This window comes from Cryptomeria japonica, chromosome 10, assembly GCF_030272615.1.
Source record: "Cryptomeria japonica chromosome 10, Sugi_1.0, whole genome shotgun sequence".
Classification (NCBI taxonomy): Eukaryota; Viridiplantae; Streptophyta; class Pinopsida; order Cupressales; family Cupressaceae; genus Cryptomeria; species Cryptomeria japonica.
In genome coordinates this window covers 95,297,487-95,316,611 of record NC_081414.1, presented here as the reverse complement: position 1 = coordinate 95,316,611, position 19,125 = coordinate 95,297,487, and positions in this window count along the sequence as shown.

Genomic DNA, 19,125 nt, shown 5'->3' with positions numbered 1-19,125 from the left:
TCAAGAGAGAAAAATGTTGGGTTGTTGATTGTGATGAAGAGGCGGAATGTTACAAAAATCACATCAACACCAGAGGTGAAGTATGTGCAGGCCACTGGTATGTTGTGTGGATGTGAAACAACGAGACTCCCACTAGATAAAGATGCAGTCACCATATTAAGAGATGATTGACAGTGAGTGTGCCCAATCAGATCATATGTGCCTTTTTGAAGATGTGTCTGCTCAAACAGGGAAGCCACATTGGTGCATTGCAAGATGCGGATGTCAAAGATCCACTCTCAGCGGTACATGGAGCTTATCTCCTATTATGCTTGAAATTCATCATAGTTCTCTGAGATAAGAGAAAAGAGTAGAAGGCAGCTAATTGATGGCTCACACTGGATCAACCAGTGAAACACTAAATTGCCTTAGGTACATGAGATAAGAGATATGCACCGGATCAGCCGGGTAGGCATGATGAGTTTCCTGTACAGAGAAGGAAGGATAGGTTTCTCACTTTGACAAACCAGTTGATAGGAGAACTGGTAAAATGATGAAGAAGGGAGGTTGAGCAGTTGTAGATAGAGAGTGCAACTAGATTGAAGATGGAGTTTGTTGAAGATTGGTGACATGGTGTCATCAAGGTGGCTACCAGTAAGTATGACAACTGGTATACTAACAAAGTGCATATGCAGAAGGCTCACATCTAATGAAGATGTGCATGAGGTAGGTTGGCAAGAGTGTTGACCAGTTTGAGTGTTCCACCGGAAGAGAAGCAAAGTGTAAGGATGAAGGCAGACCGGTTATGGTATAACTGGCAAGGTTTGTGAACCAGTAGATGAACCCGGTTGTGTGGTCGGTTGGTGATCTTGTCTGGACTAACACAAATGACTTAGAAAAGGTGGATGTCAACAAAGGGTTCATGTGGAGTTGAAGTGTCATGCATGCACAGGTCAGTGAAGTGTTGTCGGTGAGGTAGGTGGTGACTGGTCGACATTAATGTCGATAGCGTGTTTCATGGGTCGAGAGGAGAAGAGTGTGGCTCGAGACTGGTCAGAGGATAGAGATCTGATTTGATGACTTCATGATCAAGGCTAAGTGTCTAAGTGTTGATCAGAGTAGGTGAAGCTATCTATGTGATCGCTTCATAGGTGTTTGACAAGTGCAGACCGAAGAAGGTGTCATGTTTGCCAAATAGAGAAAGCGTGTTCTTAACGTAGCAAGAGTGGTGAATTCTGATTGATCCATTATAGGTGATCGATCTATGGATGGAGATCTAATTGGATTTGATATGCCTTGGGGTCAATGAATAAACCCTAGCGAGCCAAAAGTTTTAATGTCGGTCATGGTGGGAAAACTCAAGAATAAGTATGTCGACTCATGACTGAAGATGATTGATGATGCTATAGGCCAGATGATAAAGGATAGAGAGTGAACGAGCAGTAGTGAGACAACCAATCAGAGACTTCAATGAAGATCATAGAGACTGAGTGTTGAAGGTGCAACCGGTAAGAGGTTTTGGTAGAGGCAAAACTGGCAAGGATAGAGAAATCGGTAAACTGCAAAGTGAGTTGCAGTGGTGTAAATCGGTGGTGCTAGAACCTACAAAAAGAGCAGAGAAGGAGTTGCAGTGCAAGCAGTTGAGGAGAACTGACAAGCCAAAGAATAGTGTAGAGGTAAACCTGCAACTAAAGTAACTAGCAAGTTGAGAACTGGTAGTGTTCAGAGAGAAAAGAACCAGCAGTGAATTGGAGAGAGGAGAACCGGTGGAGAGACTTGTATGAGAGTTACAAAGTTCTTTTGTAACAAGAATATTACTTTTGTATATGATATATGTTTATTGTAGATCACTGAGTTGGAGCTCAATGCAGGGGTTGGTGCCCAAAAATGAGGGGTTGGTGCCCTTAAACAAGAGTGGTACTCCTTGGGTTGGTGCCCTAAATGTTGTAACCAAGGTTTTCATTATGAGGCTGGAATGGAGCAGTAGTCTCCAGTAGCATTTCTCACCAATTTTTTTCCCTTCTTGGGTTTTCCTCCTACATCTAGTGTTATGAGATGTCCTTTTTATGTGTGGTTGCATTTGTGTTATCTTTCCATCTAACCAGTATGTTTTCTTAGTTTTAGATCTATTAATCAGTATACACACATAGGATAGAAAAGGGTAATGTTTGGAAACCACTGATTCACCCCCCCTCTCAATGGCATCTTGTGTTCAACAACTCTAAAATACCAAAGTATGACAAGTGCAATGGCAAAAGTGATCCCTGCAATCACATAAGGGAATTTTGCACGATGAGCCTAGACTTTGCCCACAATGACACTTACATGATGAGGTTATTTCCAAGAAGCCTAGGGGGACAAATGATGGAATATATTTTAAAAATCATACCTCCCATCAGATCATTTGAAGAGTTGGTGAACAATTTTTTTCCCAATACTTTTATAACATTCAACATGAAGTTACCATGCTTAATCTTTGCAACACAAAATAAATAAATAAATGAATCATTCATGATGTTCTTGCAAAGATGGAGATGATTTATCTCTAGATATCCCCAAACCGTACCTGAAAAGGAGAAAATGGAAATCTTTATAGACAATCTTAATGATGAAATGAGCTATCAACTTAAACTACAATGTCTACCTAGTTTTAGAAAGTTGATCAAAAATGACATCCAGATAGAAGAAGCCTCAATCAAAAGGGGAACTTTTAAGTTCTCTAAAGAAGTTGCTAGTTCATCAAACAACAAATATAACAACAACTACTACAACAACTCAAATAAATCCAAATTTTGGACAAGGAATAAGAATGTCGTCAATGATGGTGTAGTTGAGAATGTTAAAACAAAACAACCTGTGTTAAACTTATCCGGTATTACTCCACCAACCAACACTCAAGGAAATACCAATCAAAGAACCAATAATCAAGGAACCAACAATCAAGGGCCCAACATTCAAGGAAACAACACTAACATGAAACCAACACCATATTGATGGAAGTTCACACCTTTAGGACAAAACCTTGAATTAGCATTTCGAGAACTATTGGCAAATAAACTCATTACATTGCCAAACACAAGGGATTTTGAACCTCAAGTCAAACCCTCATGGTGGAATGATGCGCACTACTGTGAATATCATAGAAATAAAGGGCATCACACAAATGATTGCCTAAGGTTGAAAATTTTGGTTCAAGATTTACTAGATAATAGAGATATAACGGTTGATGCTCGTAAAACCAACAATGATCATGAGGCCTTCAAGAATCCACTTCCAAATTATGACAAAGGTGCATCATCATCCTCAAATAACAAAGTGGCCCGTATAAATCATGTGTACAACAATGTTATCAATCACATATCAGCATATGACAATCAGGTTAATGTCATCAAGATCAAAGACAAACAAGAACATGTCTTTGTAAATGTAACTACATGAACCAAATCTAGATATGTATTGAAAGGGAGTGCCTCCAAAACAACACCTTCGGATGTTGAATACAGCTTGGTAGATCAATTGAAGAAGACACCAGCTCACATATCCATATCAGAGCTTCTCAAGATGTCACCCGCACACAAGGATATTCTAGAAAAGGCTCTTGTTGACACTACAGTTCTAAATAACCTGGATATTGATCGATTCCAAGCCATGTTGGGACATCTAATCATGCCTCATAACCTATAATTCTCAAAACATGATGACATCTCTCTAAATCATTCACATAATACTCCACTCTTTATTGAAGTCTTGGTCTATAAACATCAAGTGAAATGAGTACTAATAGATGGAGGAGCCAGTCTAAATATATGTACTTTAAAACTTATCCATGCATTGGGTTTCTTAGAAACAGCCATTGATCCTAAGAAAAAGATAACGATCAAATCATATGATGATGAGGAAAGATCATCAAAAGGGCTTGTGGTATTACCTTTTTAAGTAGGACCAGTTCAGAGAGATACTCTATGTCAAGTTTTGGACATAGAATTATCTTACAACATCGTTTGGGGTCATCCTTGGATCCATGAAATGCAATCAGTGCCATCCACATATCAACAGTTCCTAAAATTCCCATATGATGGATAGGAAATTTCCATCACAACCAACACTAATCCTTTCCAGTATTACAATAATCTCAAAGCAGTTTAGAATGTTCTTGTACCACATAATAGGGAAGCTCTCACTTCTACATCATCAAATAGTAAGGATCAACTCAAATCTCTATCCATATACTTCGAGAAAAGTATGAAGTTGAAGGACAAAGGTATGGGAGAATACTCTTTTGAACCATCCTTATGTCTATCAAAATTGCCAATTTTGCCAAGATCTCAAGGGAAACCATCAACTTCAAGATGGAAATCTTCACAACCTATCAAAAATTTTGATGGTATGTTCATTCAAGTAGGAACGCTAACAGATGAAATGGAAGACAAAGATGTTTTCAATTGGTTGAAGTTGGATGACTGCATCGGTAAAGGATAGAAGTCTATTTGTGATGAAGAGATTGAGATTCTATGAATAGATTCAACATGATCAGTTATTTGTGTTGTTATTGTTGGAAACTGACGTTCCTGATGTTTTGTTTTATCATTTGAGTTATTTGTTTTACCAGAAGATAGGGTTTACCGGCAGTGAAATAAACTCTATGAAATAGGACTTTAACTAGTAAAGCATAATTGTTTTGATTGGATCGTTCAATTGGCAATGATTGGCGATTTGTGGTTTGGATGGTGAACTTGTATCATGGAAATAAGTATCTAACCGGAACCAAAACTTGTGATGATTACTGAAAGGTGTGTTTCAAATTTTTGATGAAGTTTTTCTAAGGTTTTAGTAGGGCTTAAGGACCGGTGAAGAAATCATCAAACCAGTAATGATTTATGTTATGGCGTTGATTGACAATGAGTTTACATAAATTTGATAACACGACACAATCCGCGTGAAATATTTGATAGTTGTTTTGGTGCTATTCAAGGAAGATTTTCTTGGGAATCAACGAAATGCTTAGTAGAGTGTTTTGAGGATACAGATCAGATTTCTGTGATGAGTTAAGATCAATCAATAGTTGATATTGCATTGTAATTTGTTGTAATGATCTGGATAATGATCTACGATGATCTTTTGTGATCTTATTGTAAATTTGTGATGTAATTAGGTTTTGTGGCCGACCTAGTTGAGATGGCTATTTATGTTGACACAGTTGATGTTTATTGTGTTGATGGTCTTAGAGAATGTGTTAATCCATCCAAGTGAAGTGTGAGATCTTCCTAAGAGTTGTGGAGTGTTGAGTATAACTAGATCTGATCAAGCAAGTAGAGAAGTGCAAGTAACAGATCATTTTCTTACTGTTGTTCCCTAACAGTAGCAGCAGGTTGAATCCCTTGACCGGGTAGGTTCTAACAGGCCTCAAACATTTAAGTCCCCTAATAGGGAAACTCTCAAAAGAGTGTTAAATCCTCTCATGAGGTTGATCCTAATAGATCATCAAGCTCCTAATCGGGATGCAAGGCAAATTCCCTAACCAAGTGACTCCTAACAAGGTTTTCTCTTAATTGGGCATATTGTAAGCTTCTAACAACGTTAAGCTCCTAATAGGGCGTACTTCAAAAGAGTACAAATATTTGTGGGTGCCAACTCCCCCCATTGTTTTTCCCTATTTGGGTTTCCTCGTCAAAAACTTATGGTGTTCATGTGTGGAATGTTTTTCATGTGATGTTCATGTTTATATTTGATTTCATGCATTATTTTTGAGACACGGATTATGATGTTTCATCAAAAGTTTATTAGAGGTTACCAGTAATGATAAGAAGTTGTTTGAGAAAGTATTTGATCTTATTGATAAGGTTAATGAGTTGGTAATTGATCAAATTAATATGATTACTTTGGTGGTGAAAGTATTGGTAAATGATTTGATTAATGTGTTAAGAAAATCTGATAAAGAGGTTATTAGATCTTATTACAGAAGTTGAGATATCTTGGATCTAAAATAAGTTTGATTTTGAGTTAAAGTTTGAATTGGTCTTAATACTGATTCACACCCCCCCCCCTCAATATTGACCAGATCCTCATAGGATTAACAGTAGAACCAATTCAACCACACTCGCAACTTGCCAAGGACAAATCCGAACTAAGATATGGACAATATCAACATCAACCTGATCATTAGGATCGACAAAAAGAAACCACAAAGAAACAACCAAAGAAGAAAGAATTAATACAACAACAAGCAACTGATGAGGCATTCTATAAACACAAGGAAGAGGAGTATGAAAAATAACAAGAAAAGCTTTCCATACAAAGAGAGGGTGCTTCTCACAAATAGATCCATAGATTGCAGCCTAGTACAGAACCAAATTCAAACAAAATAAAAGTAATTTTAGAAACAGAAGCAAGAAATGTACCAAAAGCAAAACCCTTCTCAATAGATCACATCCCCATCTCATACAGCAATAGAGTCCTAGAAAGTGATTTTGAAACAAACTCACATGAATATGAATGGGATACTTTCTCTAATGTAATTGAAGACATTGAGGTAGATATAATCCACGCATATACACCCATGCCTGATGAAGGACAAGGCTCAGGGACTAGATCATTGGAATTTGGACCACAACATATCTACGAAGCCAGCGAGAATGAGTAGTGTTGCTATGAAATAGGCGATTCTAAAGAGAGTACAATTATAGACCTTACTCATGTTAATGACAACTTTGATAATTTTTCTATCATGACCCTTACAATTGTTGACCTAAATCCACCTAATGATTCCTTACCCCTCATTCATCCTGAACTCATAGACTGGGAACAACCTGAACAACTCAACATACCTACCTTCCCAAATGATGACACTATTGTTCAATACCTTTGTTTAGTAAATCTAGAAACATGTTCCACCAGTGAATCTCATAACAAATTTCTCAATTAGGTGAGTGCCAAGTCTCTTAGTCGCAAAATGAATAAAATAAAAAATTGATCTAATGGTGAAAACCATTTAATCGCAGTATTAGATCATAAAAAAAGTAAAAATAAAGGACTTATCCAATGGTGAAAACCTCTTTGAGGCGCTAGAGGATGAAAGACTTGACACTCTTCGTAAACATTATCAAGAGAGATCACCAATTTTCATTGAACCAACTCAAGCAATCAACATCACCATTGAAGCAGCAGCAAGGACCATACACCTGGCAGAGTCATTAACAGAACAAGAAAGACTTGATTTCACCAAGTTATTCAAAGAAAAGCAAATCATTTTTTCTTGGTCTTATGCAGATATTCCAGGGATAGATCCAAATTTGATCATGCACCACTTATCTATAGCTCCAAGAGCTAAGCCAATCAAACAGAAACTGAGAAAAATGAAGTTGCATGTTGCCATATTGGTTAAAGTAGAACTAAAGAAGTTACTTGATGACGGATTCATCCAACCCATAGTTTGTTGGCAACTGGCACTCATCCGGGTTATAGGTGTTGTCATTGTTGGCAACATACTTCATGGGAGATCTGAAAATCAAGGTAACCAGCATTCACTACATCGGCATTCAGGGAACCGGTATTCTAAGGCCGACATAGGAGATTGATCCGGCAAGAGTGGAAGCAGCAACAGTCATATTGTTTATGTTCATATTTTATCTAGGCCGACATGTGTCTTATCTTTTGTGATATGTTTATAAGCCGACATAAGGTATTTGTGTTTATTCATGTAAATGGGTATATAAGTCAATCCGGGTTAGGTCATTTTGTATGATGTGGATATATGGGAGATACAATAGATAAGTGATGTGAAAGGTTTTGTGATGTTATCTTGATCGATAGAATGCGAATGTAAAGATCTACAATCGGTCTTTATTATTGGTCTAGAGGATTGGAAAACGATCTAAGATATTGCTTATAGTATAATTGGTATAGACAGTGCTTTAACCAGAACTCGTCCAGCATAGCAGATGTACATTTTGAGTTTAGTTTTTGTTTGTAATCTAGTATTTGGATCTATAGATAGTGAGGCTCCTTTTGTGATGAGCAGTGTGCTCTAGGCAGTGTTCTTTCCTGCATGTGCAGACCCCTCTTGTAATATTTATTCATTTGGCCAGTGAATAGATATTGTGGGTCACCAATCCCACTGTAGTGTTTCCTCTTTGAGGTTTTCCATGTATAAATATATGTTTTATGGTGCTTATTCATGTGGTTGCATTGATATTACTTGTTACTTTCTTTTATGCATACTGGTTAATGTGGATTTATTAATAAGATTAAAATTACTCTAACTGATAGAACGCTGATTCACCCCCCCCTCCCCCTACCCTCTTAGTGTTCTTAGATTCCAACAATTGGTATCAGAGCCTTGTGCCTTGGAATAAGTCTAACAGCTTGAGGAAGATCCCGAATCCGGAATCCATGGAGATGAGTCTACAGAAGGAACTTGAAGTGGCACTTGAGGACTATCATGTTGAAAGGTTGAATAACTTGAAGCTGCAAGATGAGTTGAATTCAGCAAAGGAATTCATTCTTACCCTACAGGAGAGGTTATCATCTTCTCAAGCTAAAAGGAAGGAAATTTAACAAAATCCGGATGATGAAGAGAAGAATGCCCTTAAGGAATTATGTCAGAAGATGAGTCAAGAGAATAGTGTCATGAAGAATGAAATGCAAGCCATGACTATGAGGATGTCCAAGGAGATTGAAGATCGGAAGAAGAATGAGGAAAATCTTGCTATTTCAATGAAAGACAGATCTAAGGAATGCATTAGGTTGGCGCATGAGAATGATGTGTTGAGAACTAAGTTGGTGCAATCACAGAACAATGAGCAAGAGTTGGAAAAAATGATGTCAATCCTAAGAAGTGATCTGGATGCTGCAAATGAATACAAAGAAAAGTTCAGGGTTAGTACTGCAAGGCTTGATGAATTATTGAAGGATCAAAGAGACATTGGAGACACTAGAGGTCTTGGATTTGAGCATGGAGAAAGCTCTGGTACTACAAATCAGGGAAATCCACCAGACAACCGGAATCAGAAATCACTGGTAAGGCAACCCAATGCATATAAATTTAATGGTAGATGCTATGTTTGTAATAAGTTTGGTCATAGAGAAATTCAATGCAAAAATAGAGCAAATCAGAATAATAATGTTGTTCCTGGTTAGTGTTCAAAGTATAATAAGTATGGTCATAGGACAGAAGATCATAGAATGAATGTGAGATGTCATGCATGTGGAAATTTTGGACATATGGCTAATCAATTTAGGTCGAAGAATGGTCAAGGACTCAACAAGGCAATTCAGAAGGTCAATGATACTTGCTATGCATGCAACAAAATAGGACATATTACCAAATATTATAGAAGCAAGAATACATCAAAGGGGAATGACACATCAAATGAGAAAGGAAAGCAAAAGGTTGATGAGATCGAGTAGACTCATGCTAAACTGTGGATTAGGAAGTATGAAGATCAATCAGTAGAGGTAAATTCTCTGGTTACTCAACCGATAGAGAAAAATGTTCTTGCATCGATAGGAAGCTTATCCAGTAACTAAGGCTTTAGCCTTAGGGGGAGGCAAATTAATGATAGATCCTGCATTGCCCCTGGTAGAGGTCTGAAAGCTTGTTTCAGATCTTGGTGAGGATAGTCTGGAGATTCACTGATGCTAAGATAATGGATTTTGTATCTAGTATCATATGTCGGCATGCATTGATGTCAATGGGAAATTAGGGCTTCACAGAATAAAAGGGATAAGTTGCTTCATTTTTTATCACATAGCACTCAGAATGAAGCAGAGCGAGTTTAAGGTGATCAAGATGATAAAGATAATTTTCCAATGATTTCCAGTATTCTCTGTGCGGATTTATCAAAGGTTTTCACCTGCTTTGGTTGTGAGTTATCTTCTCTATTTTCATGCTATTTTTTTTAAAATCGGAATGGCTTTTGGGTCTGCATTAAGGATCATCCACGTCTGAAATTCAAACAATTCCCTCAAATTGCAAAGTTCGATGACTCTATCGACGCATTTTCTAGGGTTCCTGATGGAGTTCTTTATGTGGAAGATGTGAGAGCATATATTCATTGCACTCTACAAGATTTGGGTTCATCAGAGAATAAATCAATGTATCTGTCTACTTTGTTGAAACAAGGATGGATTGATTAAATTAAAAATTCAAATTCTGAAGGATCTGGGTTTCACCAACATTCTGGAGATGCCCGAGTTCAAGGATGAGATAATTCAGTATGTGTTGAGCTGAGTCCATGGCGAGTTCATGTGGCTTGACCGGCCCTATAAAATCACCAAGGAGGCCATTTTTTCTATCACTGGCTTACCCCAGGTCAGATAGACACCAGGTAGTTGGAAGATTTCAAACAATGAGGTGAACAAGCTAACCGGTGCCACCTCTGCCAACTAGTCAATGCAGATTAGCACTACCAGAGATAAAGTTGTTGAATTTGCAAGCATGGTAATTGGATACAAGGTAACTCAATCAAACAGGTTGAACTCTATTTCCAGTTCCTGTATTTTCTATGCACACAAGATGGTGAAAGAAAATGAGAAATATGATCTTTGTTAGTGGATGTGTGATGAGTTGAATTTTAATTTGGGAAATATTGAGGGAGATAAGAAAGGTAAATTTTGGTATGGAAATCTCATTGTCTATTTGATGCTTTTCTTTTTGAATGAGATACAGGGATTCGATAAGAGGCAATGGGCCTTTGATATACCGGTAGGTAAACAAATCAAGGATGCATTGAGAAAATTGGGATAGGACAGAGACTCCATTTTGTGGGGTTATTTCAAGGAATTTAAAAAAGCTATGAAGAAGAGGGAAAGGATCCCTAAGCATATTGTTGATAAATATTCTACCGACATATGCTTCATGGTGAAAAAGGATGAAACTTTGATGGAGGCAGTGCAACCTAGGACTATCTGGGTTAGTGAGATGGGCTATGAGGTTGATGCATAGATCTTGGACCTTTATGCCAAGATGCGTATAGATTCCCCGGTTGATGAGAAGGAGAAAACATTTGGAATAGCTAAGCAAAAGGAATCTGAGGTGAAGATTGATTTCAGCAAGAAGAAAAGGGAAGGGCAAATCAAGAAGGTTGGACAGGTTGTCCAGAAGATGTCCTCTAAAATCAAACAAATCATTAGTTTGGCAGAGACATCTCCTCTAGTAGTTGTTCAGGCTTCTTTGGCAATAGGAACCGGTAAGGGTTTATCTAAGAGGAAGAAACTAGAAACATTTATTGCTTTTGTTGAATCTAGTTCTGAGACTGAGGAAGAAATCCCAGAGATTCCTAAGATCTATATGAGGATTCAGAGGAAGAAGCTTGAGGAAGGGAACCTGCAGAAATCCACAATCACTCCTTCAGTAGCTTAGAAGAAAATTTTGAAGGAGAGGAAGCCTACTGAGAAAAGGAAATTGACCAAGGAGTCTCCTCCCACCCCCGGTAAGAAGAAGAGATCAAATTTAGAAATTGCTCTTGAATCTAGGAAAAGTGTAAGGGTTATTGCTCCTCTTTCTATTGTTGAATTGATTGATCAGATCACAAAGCATGGTATTTTGAGTAACATACAGCACTATTATGGTGATATGGATGATAAGGAACAAAAGGAGATTGAGGAATCAGTTTTGTTATATTTAGACATATATAAGAAATCTTTAATTGAAATTGAGACTCAAATACTGGTAGATTTGTATAATAAGTTAGATGCTAGGAGGTTATCGATTATTGAGGAGGATAAGCATATTAAGATTCATGAATTACTAACTGTTTGTGGTGCTATAACTGATGAAGAGATGCAGCAGTGTCTAGAGTTTGCTAATAAAACATTTTTTTGGAGTAGACACCAACATATAAGTCTTATGGTGGGAAGAGTAAATGAAATTATGAAGGAAACTCATGAGGCTTGGGTTAAATTCTTTGTGAATAAAATAGGTTTCTTTACATCACCGGATATTTTGCCTAAGTCTGATATTCCACACATCTTGGATGATGCTAAAGGTAAAAGTATACTAGGTGGAGATCCACTAGTTTTGGAATGAAAAACATCTAAGGACATTCCTCTGGAAGTTACACTTGTACAGGATGTTGAGATCAATAAATCGGTAGATAATCCTCCGGTAATTGATGTTGATACAGTTGAAGTTCATGAGATTAAGGAGTGGAATTAATTGCACCAAGTAGCAAAGCCATCGGTGTCGAGGAGGTAAAGGATAAAGTAGATCAGAAGGCAGAAGGTCAGGTTGATCAGACTAAGGTCCAGGTACCAGTACCTTCACCGGTTGTTGGTCCCTCATTGTTGGCACTTGACTCATCCAGTCAAGAAGATTTTAGTCATCTTGGAAATAAGAACATTGAGCAGCTGAGTAGTTTTGAATTAATGTTTGTTGTAGCTCATAAATTAAGGAAGGTTGGATGAGAAGATAAGTAGGTTATTGAGCAAGATATTCCTATTTTGCAGTAGCTTGCACCAGAATGCAAGATTTATTAGGTAGTTATTACATCCGATAAGTTGAAAGGTTTGACTGAGCACATTGCCAAAGAGTATAAAACTCTTCAACAAGTGTCAAACCAGTAGTTGGTGGAAAGATATAATGCAGCTAGGAAGGTCACCTATGATAACATGATCACTTCCGACAAGGATAAGCTGAAAAATGAGATGACAAGGATTGATGAGGCTCTTCATCAATGCAGTCGAATATACTGGTCTTGCACTAACACAGCAAAACTAATAGAAGACCTGGATATTAAAGTTAAGGAGGATAAGGACAGGTTGGAACAGCTTGTAGTTAGTTTTGATGGTACTCAATCATTGACTAGCATGGTTGATGGTCATATTTTGCTTTTAGAGTCTGAAATTTCAGCCCTGGAGAAAGAAAAAGACAAGTTAATCTGGTGGGCCAGAGAGTTGAGAGGTTTGGTACGTCCCCAGCTAAATACTTTGTTACTTCATAAGTAGAAATGTATGGAACAGATGAGTTTGCCCACACTGGCAACCCTAATAGAGGAAGAACTGTACGCTTACATTCTGAATGGGTTTGTATCTATTTTGGCAACTTTCAAATTTGGCTAAGATACTTATTTGGCATTTTTGAAGGGTGCTTATTCGAATATTTTCAAGTATATCTAGATCCGGTAATCATATTTTGGTTTGTAAAGAATTTCATTTCTTATTCTTTTTGCCCTGGTCTTTGGCATTGTTGTCAAAGGGGGAGAGGTGGATGTGAAAAATTTCTAGGGACATAAGAAGTAATGTATAGCTCAGGGGGAGTAGTCTTCTGAGATCAGTTTTGGGAGATTAGTTTTTGGATGGGAACCGGTACAGCACTTCAGCAATTCATTTTTTACATGAGTGTTGCCATCAATGCCAAAGGGGGTGATTGTTGGAAATTGACACTTATACGGGTTATAGGTGTTGTCATTGATGGAAACATACTTCATGGGAAATTCGGCAATCAAGGTAACCGACATTCACTACACCGACATTCAAGGAATCGACCTTTAGGTAATCGGCAAACTTGGAACCGGTATTCTAAGGCCGACATAGGAGATTGATCCGGAAAGCATGGAAGTGGCAACGATCATATTGTTTTGTGTTCATATTTTATCTGAGCCAACATGTGTCTTATCTTTTATGATATGTTTGTAAGCCAACATAAGGCATTTGTGTTTATTCATGTAAATGGGTATATAAGTCAGTCCGGGTTATGTCATTTTGCATGAAGTGGATATATGGGAGATACAACAGATAAGTGATGCAAAAGGTTTTGTGATGTTATCTTGATCGATAGAATGTGAATGTAAAGATCTACAATCGGTCTTGATTATTGGTCTAGAGGATTGGAAAGCGATCTAAAATACTGGTTAGAGTATAACCGGTACAGATAGTGCTTTAATCAAAACTCATCCAGCATAGCAGATGCACATTTTGAGTTTAGTTTTTGTTTGTAATCCAATATTTGGATCTATATTTAGTGAGGCTCCTTTTGTGATGAGCAATGTGCTCTAGGCAGTGTACCTTTTTGCATGTGGAGGCCCCTCTTGTAATATTTATTCATTTGGCCAGTGGATATATATATATTGTGGATCACCAATCCCACCGTGGTTTTTCCTCTTTGAGGTTTTCCACGTATAAATATATGTGTTATGGTGTTTATTAGAGTAGAGGAAAAATCAACTCTACAGCTCCCAAAGATCACCTACATGCAAACCTGTGATAGAAGGAGAGAAAAAAAAGCTATGGAGGCCAAAATTTGGAGATCCAGAAAAGAGGAGTCATATTGATTGTGCAAGAAAAATGCAATTCAATAATTACATTTGTTATGAAAATACAAGGAGAGAATCCTTATAAGAGGATACTCGAAACCCTAAAGGTGAAAACCCTAAAGAATTATAAGATTCCTAAGTTTATCTTAAGCATAGAGTATAATAGACTAATAATTAAATAAATAAATATTAGCTAATAAAATATTACTCTAACAATGTTGATACATGTGGTTGCATTGATATTACTTATGTTGTTACTTTTTTTTATGCATACCGGTTAATAAGTGGATTTATTAATAAGGTTAAAATTACTCTAATCGGCAAAACACTGATTCACCCCCCCTCTCAGTGTTCTTGGATTCCAACATAGATTATGCAGAATGGATCTCTAACATTGTACATATATCCAAACCAGATAAGAGCATCTAAATTTGTACAGATTTCAGGGATCTCAACAAGGCTTGTCTAAAGGATGACTTTCCTTTACCCAACATCGACACAATTGTAGATCTAATAGAAGGACATGCTATGTTATCACTTATGGATGGTTTCTTGGGCTACAATCAAATCAAAATAGCACTAGAAGACCAAGATAAAATAGCATTTACATGTCCATGGGGTACTTACTGCTGGAATATCATGCCTTTCAGTTTGAAGAATGCAGGAGCAACCTATCAATGAGCAATGACCACCATATTTCATGACATGATGCACACATTCATGGAGGATTATGTAGATGACCTATTGGCCAAATCATTCACAAAAGAAGGACATCTAGAGATTTTGGATAAAATCTTTCAAAGGCTAGAGCAATTCAATGTACGACTGAATCCTAAAAAGTGTGTCTTCGATGTAACATCTAGCAAAACCTTGGGATACATAGTCTCAGAAAAAGGAATCAAGGTGAACCCCACAAAGGTACAAGAAATCATGGAGATGCCACCTCCTAGAAATATCATCTAGTTAAGATCTCTACAAGGATGACTATAATCCATAAGAAGATTCATTTCTCAACTAGCCGACAAGCGTCTTCTATTCACTCATCTACTCCACTAGAATGTCCTTTTTAGATGGGAAGATCAATGTACAGAATCATTCCACCAACTCAAGCAATATCTGATGAATACACCTATCTTGGTACCACCAATAGCAGGAAAACCTCTCATTCTTTACATATCAGCTATAGAGGTATCACTAGGAGCATTGTTAGCACAAGAGGATTCAACAGGCAAGAAAAGGTCAATATATTACATCAATGGGACATTGAATGGATACGAACTCAACAACACATTCATTGAAAAAGCTTGTTTGGTTGTGGTGTTCTCTTCTCAAAAAAAATTCCACTATATGCTAGCTCACATAATCAAGCTAGTAGCAAAGATCGAGCCATTAAAATATTTACTCAACAAAGTTGCTCTCACAGGGAGGTTAGCTAAATGGGTGATGATTCTAAGTGAGTTTGATATTCAATACCCAAACAAAAAGGCTATCAAAGGTTAAGCTATTGCTGATCAGCTAGTAGAAGCACCATTACAAGACAGTCATCCAATCCATGTTGAATTTCTAGATACAGATATTCTCACAGTATCGACAAAACCATGGGTTTTATACTTTGACGGATCATACACACAACATGGATCAGGAGTCGGTGTCCTATTAATCACTCCAAAAGGACACACTATTCCTAAATCTTACAGATTGATGTTTCCTTGCACAAATAACATTGTTGAGTACAAAGCTCTAGTCACAGGAATCAAAATGGTTATTGGGTGGAAGATCACAAAGTTGAATTTTTTTGGAGACTCACAATTAGTCATTAATCAAGTTAATGATAATTATCAAAAAAAGGATGACAAGTTGATGCCCTACAAATGCATGGTAGATGATTTCAAGAAGTACTTTGTCGACATCAAATTTGAGTAGATTCCAAGGTTGAACAACAAAACTATAGATACCATGGCAACCATTGCCTCGCTCCTGCAAATACTAGATAGACAGAGTCATTATGAGTTCCTGGTGGAACAACTGTTTTCCCCTGCCTATGACAATCCTGAATCCCAAGTCATATGTCACATAGTCGGTTCTGACTCACCCCTCTATGCCAAGAACTACGCCTACCTAAAAGATAATATCTTTCCACTAGATCTATCTAGAAACCAGAAACACAACTTTATTCATCAAGAATCCCGTTATACCCTAACCGCTGATACACTTTACCATTGAGGTCTTGATGGTACTCTTATTCGGTGTCTTGATCATAACAAATATGAAAACGCCTTGCATGAACTTCATGAAGGTATTTGTGGCACAAATTCAAGTGGTCCTACTCTTGCCAAGAAACTTCTAAGGATGGGCTATTATTGGCTGACCATGAAAAAGGAATCATATCAGTTTGCCAGAAAATGTCCAAAATGCCAAATTCATGGCAATCTTAACATGCACCAGTGCAAGAGTTGCAACTGTTCACTACATCATGGCCATTCTGTCAATGGGGACTCAACCTATTGGGAAAGATTCATCCTTCCTCATCAAATGGACATAAGTTTATCATCACGGCCACTGAGTATTTTATAAAGTGGATAGAGGCTATCCCATTGACTATTATTACCATCAAGCAAATATCCTCCTTTATCCTAAATTATCCCATTTGTCCGTATGGCATTCTTAGTTCCATTATCACAAATAATGGAAGACCTTTCAAGAATCAAGTTGTGAAAGAAATGTGCAAACTATTTAATATCCAGCATCGTTTCTCCACACCCTATTATCCACAAGGGATGGCCAAGCAGAGGCCTTAAACAAAACCATCTTGAAAATCCTCAAGAAGACAGTGAACGAGGTTGGTCGTGATTGGCATGTTCAACTCAACCCATCATTATGGGCCTATAGAACTAGCATCTGCACACCTATACAAGCAACACCAAACTCACTTGTGTATAGATTAGAGGCTATTCTACCTATTGAGGTTGAGATTCCATCACTCAAAGTATCACTAAAGGGACTCTTTCCAGTTGAGGAGTATCAAGTAAACAGACTACAAGAGTTAGAGTTGTTGGATGGGCGTTGACAACATGCTTTTGATCACCTCAAAGCATATCAACAACGCATGTATCGGAGCTACAATCAAAAGCTAAAACCAAGAGCATTTCAAATCAGTGATTGGGTACTAAAGGAAAATCTCCACAATCAACGAGATCAAGAAAAGAAGGGCAAGTTTGAACCAAATTGGCTACGTCCTTTTGTCATCATATCTGCTTACAGATTGGGGGATATCAGTTATCTACATCAAAAGGGGACCTATTTGACAAACCTATCAACAGTGTGCATCTCAAAAATTTCTACACCTGAGTTATCCAATGCACAAATCAAGGAAAAATTAAAAAATCAAAAAAATCAAAAACAAATTAAAAAGTGCAATAAAAACAAGTAGTGAAAACCTGGCAACGGGTGCTATTTGTGATAGATCGGCTCTTCCATCTATATATACCCATATCATATCTTTTTGCATCCATTTGAACTAATCCTATGGCCATCAAAAAGCTTTGTAATACGCAACACATTCTTGGACAAAATTAGCCTGGTCACTATCCTTGATTATCCGAACAGTTACCCGCATAAATCTCTTTACATGGCTTGGTGATCAATGTATTTATCCACATCGAATAAAGTGTCCATAGTTGGGGGAAAAATCTTGATCTCAGTGAGGGCCTCTTGCTTTAGTTTTCATCAAACATGCAGATTAAACAATAGAGAAGAGCACAAAATGCATCACAAACAAGGATCAAAGCATACCATAGCGACAAATGTCAAATACTAACCGTCAGACTTAAAATCAAAATCACTGTCAGAATCAACACGAAAATAGAACGTGATGGATGATCTATTCTGAATCATGATTTGTTTACTCTTAGCATCAATTTTGATTGTTTGTATCTTGATTTTTGAGTTATTAGATCTCCTGAGCAACTCAAGGATGCATTGAGCTAGAGAAGCAAAGAAGGAGTCTGATATTTTATTTGGTTTGCTATCTATGAAGCGATCATTTATGTGATGCAAATTTTGTTGGCATTTTGGTACTATTTTTTCATTGATGTAACCTGGCATGATGAAGATCCACATAAGGTGAGCATAAAGAATGAATTTCTACCAGAAAAGTACAAACCAGTCTGAAGGATGGTTGCTTGTTTATGATGAAGAGGTAGAATGTTAAAGTTGTCTCACACCACAGAAGGTGAAGATGTGCAATCGGTACAAGATTCTCTACCGATTAACAGAAGAAGAAAACTCTATCGGCAAAGGGATACTCCGGTATGTGTTTTCCAGACCGACTGTGTGTTGGTGGGCCATTTCTTGATCATTGTGATGCCATGTGAAGCAGAGGTTGCAAACGTGTTGTGGTTGGTGAATCCTCATTGATAGGGTTGATGAAACAGATAATTGCCATTAATGGAGGAGCCACAAATCATGGGATTGTATCTAACTAATTGCAGCTCGAGGAAGAAAGAATGACAAAGGAAGATCAAAGAGTAGTTGGCACTTGAATCTATGCAAGGGAAATCCAATTTAGGAAGTCCTTGAAAAGAAAACTTCTGAAGCGCTTTATGTGTCGATTGATTTCGAGATAGAAGATCTGATTTGAGATTGCCATTTCCAAAAAATGTGCATTGGATAATGGAAACCGTGTGTAGGTGCATCCTTCTAGGATAGGTGATTGATCCGAGATAGGTAGGAATGGATCTCATGAAGATTGTGTTGAAAAGAGGAAACCCTAACCGCTCAAGTTTTTGAATTATGTTCTGGTGGGAAATCACCATATAAGAAATGAGAGCACAAAACAAAAAGGTGTCAACTAAAGAAGGAGAGGTGAAGAAAGGATAAGAAAAGAAAAGAATTGTGA